Raw genomic sequence first — 8486 nt, forward strand, 5'->3', positions numbered from 1 at the left:
GCAATATCTCGTACGGCAGTGAGTCTTTGAAGCATGTCGGTAAGACAGAAAACCGAGAAAACAATGGTGCACATGTAGAAGCCACGGATCAAGTTTTGTTGGTCACTAATTTTGGATTCCAATGGTCTCGCTATTCTCTCATTAAATTAAGAGTTTAATCCTTTGGGAGCATATGTATCGATTTCATGAGGAGATCGAAGTAGAAAAATTCTGTAAGAGTACTGTAAATATGTGAGACAAATTGATAAAAAAAAAGTTATCAGAAAAGTGAAGTCACAAATTATTGCTAACCATTCGCATTAAAATTGACAACATTGCAAGTTAGCATAAGCTATGGTTTGTTTCATAGTTACTACGGCTAAAACAGTAAAATAGATAAATTGATTCTATTAGACAAATATAATATTCCAGAGAAACAAAATTTTAATTGATACAAGATTACGACGTTCAATAGTGTAATAGCATATTTGTGTGTTGTTGCTAAATATTAATGCAAGTAACATGATAATGTCTTAACCTTTTAAAAGCCCCCCTTTGGAAATTTTAAACTTACTGCCTTTTTCGTTTTATTGTTTTATATTCTATCTTGTTTTGCAGTATTCTTGTCGTTTAGTACTTCATTTTCTACGTTATAATAAAAATATTAAATTCGATGGTAGGAATTGTTAAGTTGATTTTGAGTTTAACATCCCTTTCAGCAGCGAGGCTTATGAGACGGGAACTACTGATTAACATGGAATCCGAACTACATGAGCTCCCACCGGGAATCGAACCCGGGTCTCCCACCTGGTATGAATAATGTATCTTGTCTCGTGTTTCTTGTACGCATATAATTTGTTCTCCCGCTGGCCTTGTAGATAGCACGTGTCTCTTTGCTCCCATGGTCTAATGGAAGCATTAATAAAATATGAAATATTATAGTGGTTCGGATTCCATCTTAACCTATAAGTCTCCGTCTCATACAGCCTCGGTGCTGAAAAGAAACACTAACCTTTATCGAGCAAACAAACAGATATAACCCTACTTTAGTCTCGCCATTCCATTTCAAAATGAAATGAAATCTTGCAGTTTAACGTCCCACGATTATGCCGTTAGGTTAAGTGAGGCGATGATTAAGGCAAGTGAATGATGATGGAAGAATTAGTAGAATGAGAATGTGGAAAAAAATGGGAGTACTCCGAGAAAACCCATCGAAACGATGTTGTCCACCACAAACTAACTTCTCCAGGGATTGAACCAATGCGCTATTCCATTTGAAATCAAATGACATTTATAGTTTTATATCCTCTGGTTATCCTCTATAGCTTATAATCGACGGGTGATTAATGAGATTGAATGATTATGAAATAATTGGTGGAAAGGAAAATGTGGAAAGAAATTGGAGGACCCAAAAAAGTCAACAGCAATTATCCATGTGATTCATTTGCTACAAAGTTACCTAGCGTTTAAAGCAATCGCTCTAAATGCATTGCTCACATTTACTCACTGAACTCGCATTTTACACATTTTACACACAATATCTTTGTTTGTTTCTTAGTGTATTCGTTTGTTACAATTACTGCTTTTGCAAATGCCCAGTTGTTTTGGGTGCTTACTTGTACGTACCCAGTCAAGGTCGGGATACTGCATTCTGGTGCCTCTAGAAATGTAGTTTTATCACTGGCGCAACTTTTGGGAGGGTATCAGGAAAATAGCTCCATTAGTAAAGCAGATATGAGTGCATACTCGATTTTCCTATGGCCCAGCTTGCATACACCTTTTGCAGGGTGCACAAACAGGTGTGTGTGTGTGCGTATGTGTGTGTGTGTATGACTGTGTCTGTGTGTGTATTCTATGCTATGTTAAAATAGGAGTTGAAAAAGAGAACGGCTCTTATATAATCTGTGCTATGTTAAATAGTCCATACTCTTTACTAAATGTGAAAACAGCACCGTGGAAACAGCACCTCAATACGTGGCTCCGTTTTCGAGTGACTAGATTTTAAGATTTTAGCCTTTAGCCTCGATGATCAAATACTTAAAACCCAATCACTCGTAAATGAAGCAACATATTGAGGTGGAGTTTCCACATTTAGTCAGTAGTTGATGACCAATGACTAAATGTGGAAACACCACCTCAATACGTGGCTCTGTTTTCGCGTTATTAGGTTTTAAGTATTCTGACCTTTGACCTTTGGGACATGTGGTAGTTGATGACCAAAACAGCACCTCAATATGTGGCTCCGTTTTCGAGTTATTAGGTTTTAAGTATTTTGACCTTTGACTTCGATGGTCGGTATTTTTGAAACATGTAGTTGTTGGTGTGTGGAAACACCACCTCAATATGCGGCTTCGTTGACGAGTGATTGGGTTTTAAGTGTCATAAATAAGATCCAGGTAAAATAAGTGTGGCATGTTCGAAAACCCCCATATCCCGAGTTTGACATAAGATGTAGATTTACTTTGCGCAGTAGGTCATAAAAGGGAACGAGTATGTGAGTCCAGTGAGCGTGGCCAAACGTGGGCGTGATGACCAAAACTGCACCTCAATATGAGGCTCCGTTTTCGAGTTATTAGGTTTGACCTTTGACCTCGATGGTCGGTATTTTTGGAACATGTAGTTATCGGTGTATGTGGAAACACCACCTCAATATGCGGCTTCGTTGACGAGTGATTGGGTTTTAAGTGTCATATATATAAGACCCAGGTAAAATAACTGTGGCATGTTCGAAAACCACCATATCCCGAGTTTGACATAGGAAGTAGATTTTCTTTGCGCATAAAAGGAACGAGTACCTGAGTCCAGTGGGCATGGCCAAGGGCGGGGTCACGTGACCGGCGCCAGCCAATCAGCGTGAAGGGGGCGTGGCTTGTTTGTGCATGCGCAGTAGGAAAAAAACACCCCAAGGTGTCCCCTCTCTACTGGCATCAACTAGATTAACCTCTAAAGAGGAAAGTATATTAAATCAAATAAAAATCGGTATATTTACGTTTAATATATAAATATATAGCGCATATAATGAAATATAATAAGATGTAATTTTATTTGATAAAACCAGAATTATAATGAAATGTAAAGGAATAATATATATAATAGAATCTCTAATAATAATAACAGAATAGAATAAATGAAAAAATACCTGTGGTTAAGAGGAATGACTGGTGATGCTGGGAAATCTTTCAATCTCGACGAAACGTCTGAAAAGAAATAGAAAATAATAGTATACAGAAAATAAGGTCTAATCTAAACCTAAAATTACGTTGGTGAGCTATTGTTGCGCAATAAAAAGATAAGAAGAGAAACCTGTAAGCGCACGGGCGAGTATTACAAAGTGAAAAAATTGTGTTATTTGTACATTGCACAAATAGGAAACTACAAGTAATAATTAATGATTAGAGCTTTAGGATAATCCGTGGCAGAAGATACTCAATATACGCAGAACCTATTCACAATGCTCATGAAAGACTATGATAAATAAAATATATGGAAAACTTCAAAGTACAATACACAAAATATTTCGTCGAATTTGAGCAATTGACTTGAAACACATAAGAGTAGCAATATATCTTTTCTTAAATATTAACCATGGTTTGTATAACTTTGAATATCATGCTTAGTTAAAAATGACAAAAATCTGGAATTTTGAACATTACATAAATAGGAAACTACAAGTACCATTAAAATTTAACCTAAGTAGTAGAAAATGGATCGATCTGGGACAGCATCAGACAATTCACAAGCCCCTGAGAAATTGAGCACCTTACACCGTGAGCTTACGGTCTTTTACGACCTCCATTTTAGGAGTGAATTTGTTCCCTTTTATGACCACTTTTTAGGAAGGGTACTCGTTCTCTTTTATGAGCACATTTTTAGGGGTGAACTCGTTCCCTTTTATGAGCACTTTTTCAACCCCTATTTTAATTACGAACACATAGAAGAGAAGATAATACATAACACTACGTAACACACAGCAGAACAGATAACACATAAGAGTACATAACATAACAAGGGTGTACTCGTTCTCTTTTATGAGCATATTTTTCAACTCTTATTTTAACATAGCAGAAATTACAGTGAGACTATGAACACACAGCAGAGCAGAAAACACATACGAGTACGTAACATAACAAGGGTTCAACCCCTATTTTAACAAAGCAGAAATTACACTGAGACTATGAACATACAGCAGAGCATAAGACTACGTAACACACAACCTCCATTTTAGGGGTGGACTCGTTCTCTTTTATGAGCATATTTTCCAACCCCTATTTCAACATGACAGAGACTACGAAACCTAGCGGACACAGCACAGGGGGTGTATTCATTTTCTCCACCCCTAATTGAACATAACAGAAATTACACTGAGACTATGAACACACAGCAGAACAGATAATACATAGCACAGCTAATAAAAGAACATGGCTTATTTTCCAACCCCTATTTTAACATAGCAGAAATTACACTGAGACTATGAACTCATAGCAGAGCAGATAATAAACACAACAACCTCCATTTTAGGGGTGTATTCATTCCCTTATATGATTACTTTTCTAACACCTATTTTACCATAGCAGAAATTACATAAGATTTTTTTTCAACCCCTATTTTAAGACAATGAATATCCATGTAACATAGTGATTCGATACACTCTTTGAACCGATTTGGATGAAACTCGGCACATAGGGGTTTTCGGACATGCTGATTACGAATATCATACTTATTTTTACCTGGATATTATAGTTTACGTGGGATACGCCCTTTGTATGACACTTAAAACCTAATAACTCGAAAACGAAGTAACGTATTGAGGTGCTGTTTCCAAATCTAGCAATAGGTCATCAGGTACTACATGTCCCAAAATTAGTGACCATCGAGGTCAAGGGTCAAAATACTTCAAACCTAATAACTCGAAAACGGAGCTAAGCATTAAGGTGCTGTTTCCACATTTAATGATTGGTCATCAGCTACTACAAGTTCCAAAATAATGATCCTCGAGGTCAAAGGTCAACATACTTAAAACCTAATAACTCAAAACCAGAGCCACATATTTAGGTGCTGTTTAAACATTTAGTAATCGGTCATCAACTAGTACAAGTTTCAAAATAATGGTCATCGAGGTCAAAGGTCAAAATACTTAAAACCAAATAACTCTTAAATGGATCGACATACTGAGGTGCTGTTTCCACATTTAGTAATTGGTCATCAACTACCACAAGTTCCAAAATAATGATCATCGAGGTCAAAGGTCAACATACTTAAAACCTAATAACTCAAAACCAGAGCCACATATTGAGGTGCTGTTTCCACATTTAGTAATTGGTCGTCGGGTACTACAAGTTCCAAAATAATGATCATCGTGGTCAAAAGTCAACATACTTAAAACCTAATAACTCGAAAATGGAGCCAAGTATTGAGGTGCTGTTTTCACATTTAGTGATTGGTCATCAACTACTACAAGTTCCAAAATAATGATCATCGAGGTCAAAGGTCAACATACTTAAAACCTAATAACTCAAAACCAGAGCCACATATTGAGGTGCTGTTTCCAAATCTTGTAATCAGTCATCAGGTACTACATGTCCAAAAATTAATGACCATCGAGGTCAAAGGTCGAAACTAGAAAACGGAGCCACATTTAGTAATTGGTCGTCAGGTACTACAATTTCCAAAAATAATGACCATCGAGGTCAAAGGTCAATCTCGTGAATAAAACCACATATTGAGATAACGTTTCCTCATTTAGTAAATTTGTGTGATCTATTCAATTTTGTACAAAGCAGAAAAAAGTGAAGGAATAAATTTTAGAACACAATTTTAACTAGCGCAGAATTTCTGTACCTTTTTAGGCTATCCAAAAGAAATCAAAGATATGCCATATTAACTAGCTGAGAATTATTTAAGCAAAACGAAGAAAGCGAACATGGAGCATTTTACTCAAATTTGGATGGAGTATTTATATTTGTATGAACCAGAAAAAATGAAGAAGGTCCGTTTTGACTAGTTCAATATTTCTGTACAATTTTGTAGTACCCAAATAATCACAAGAAGATCAAAGAAGGGTCATTTTAACTAGATCATCATTTTATACCTTTTTGTGCTATTCAAATAATAGAGGGAATAAATTTCAGTGGTCTATTTGATTTTTGTACCAATCAGAAGAAAAGCAAAGATATGCCATTCTCAGATTTTTATACCATTTTGTACTACTCCAATAAACGAAGGAATACCAACCAGAAAAAAAGAAGGGAAGATTAGGTGGATTATTTTCTTTTGTACCAACTAGAAAAGAGAAGAAGAGCCACCTCAACTATCTCATTAGGTACTGTTTAAACAAACGAAAATTGACCATTATGTAACTTTTGAACTACTGAAATGTTCTACTTTTATATCAATCAGAAACAAGCGAAAAAAGACCATTTTAACAAGTTGAAAATTTATATACATTTTGTTCTAATCAAATATACGAAAGAATAAATTTAAGTGACCTATTCAATTTTGTACCAATGAGAAATGTCATTTTAACTGGCTCAGAATTTTACTATTCAAATAAGCAATGAAGTATTTAGTTTTATACCACCGAGAAAAACAAAGAAATTGTACCATTTTGGAGTATTCAAATAAACAAAGAACTTATAATTTGTGTCAACTCTAAAAAGGGTCATTTTGTATTATTTCAACAAAGAAAAGGAAAAAGCAAAGAGGACCATTTTAAGCTAGTCTAGTAAACGAAGGCATAAGTATGAGTGAGCTATTTAATTTTGTAGCTGAGTATTTTCATGAAAGAACAAAATTGTGCTAATCAGAAAAAGCGAAGAAGATCTATTTTAACTAACTGAGAATTTCCGTACCATTTTGTACTATTTAAACAAACGATGAGATAAATTTGAGAGCCCCCCTTAGATCCGCCCTTATATATATATATATATATATATATATATATATATATATATATATATATATATATATATATATATATATATATTAACACGTCAGTTGCAAAACATGATAACTGACAAAATCATATTTTCTGTATTGAATAAGTAGGTCTATGTAGTAGAAAATAGTTCGCAGAAGAAGTTACAATAATACCGAGACAGTCGCACGTAGTCGTGAAGTTACTTCAGTTACTTTGACAGTTATTTTACGAAGTTCTTCACTTGATGAGGCAATCAAATCAATTACTTTTTCTTTGTCTACATTCTGGAATTAATCTTTTTCTGTAAACATAAAAAGTAAAAGAGACAAATGGTTTTGACTTATCGTTGATTTTAGTCTAGTATTAACAGGTTGCCTGCCACGAGCATCATATGTGGCCCTCACTTTATTTTTCTGTGGGGCCATGAGCACCACATATGATGCTCACGCTAGATATCACAAATTACTAACCTATTCAGGTTCTTGAGCACCATATATATGGCCATATATATGTCACAAATTACTGTGAGACCATGAGCATGACATATGGTGCTTGGCTCCCATTGGTACATTTTCGGGAGAAGCAAAATATCGCGACAAAAATGTGACATGCCTATCCATAATTGAGCAAAAGGTAAGAAGAAATTTATGGCCTTCTCGGAGCAGTACCCCCAAATCACTTTGGCAGTCAACCTGTTAACAATTTTCAATTTAGCAAAGGCCCTCTCTAGTCCGTGAGGTTTACTTCTTGGTTCTTTTTGGCTAGATCCCCAAAGATACAGCGAAATTTCTAGTCTTGTGAGAGGGCATTTTCTGGCTCCGTTTTCGAGTTATTAGGTTTTAAGTATGTTGACCTTTGACCTCGATGATCATTATTTTGGAACTTGTAGTACCCGATGACCAATTACTAAATGTGGAAACGGCACCTCAATATGTGGCTCTGGTTTTGAGATATTAGGTTTTAAGTATGTTGACCTTTGACCTCGATGATCATTATTTTGGAACTTGTAGTAGTTGATGACCAATTACTAAATGTGGAAACAGCACCTCAGTATGTCGATCCATTTAAGAGTTATTTGGTTTTAAGTATTTTGACCTTTGACCTCGATGACCATTATTTTAAAACTTGTACTAGTTGATGACCGATTACTAAATGTGGAAACAGCACCTCAATATGTGGCTCTGGTTTTGAGTTATTAGGTTTTAAGCATGTTGACCTTTGACCTCGATGATCATTATTTTGGAACTTGTAGTAGTTGATGACCAATCACTAAATGTGGAAACAGCACCTCAATACTTGACTCCGTTTTCGAGTTATTAGGTTTGAAGTATTTTGACCTTTGACCTCGGTGGTCACTAATTTTGGGACATGTAGTACCTGATGACCTATTGCTAGATTTGGAAACAGCACCTCAATACGTTGCTTCCTTTTCGAGTTATTAGGTTTTAAGTGTCATACGAAGGGCGTATCCCACGTAAACTATAATACCAAGGTAAAAGTAAGTATGATATTCGTAATCAGCATGTCCGAAACTCCCATGTGCCGAGTTTCATCCAAATCGGTTCAAAGAGCGTATCGAATCGCTATGTTA

The 8486-nt window shown here is 35.6% G+C and overlaps 1 long non-coding RNA gene across 1 annotated transcript in view; it reads right to left on the bottom strand.

The window, feature by feature from the left end:
- LOC145688946 (uncharacterized) overlaps nucleotides 1-3168 on the bottom strand; it is a 194922-nt gene extending 191754 nt beyond the window's left edge. The window contains exon 1 of the long non-coding RNA XR_014132026.1: nucleotides 3119-3168. This is a non-coding gene — a long non-coding RNA (uncharacterized LOC145688946). The remainder of the gene's footprint in view (nucleotides 1-3118) is intronic.
- Nucleotides 3169-8486: the final 5318 nt, after the last annotated feature.

Source organism: Thermobia domestica, chromosome 7, assembly GCF_964235325.1.
Source record: "Thermobia domestica chromosome 7, izTheDome1.hap1.1, whole genome shotgun sequence".
In the NCBI taxonomy this organism is placed as follows: domain Eukaryota; kingdom Metazoa; phylum Arthropoda; class Insecta; order Zygentoma; family Lepismatidae; genus Thermobia; species Thermobia domestica.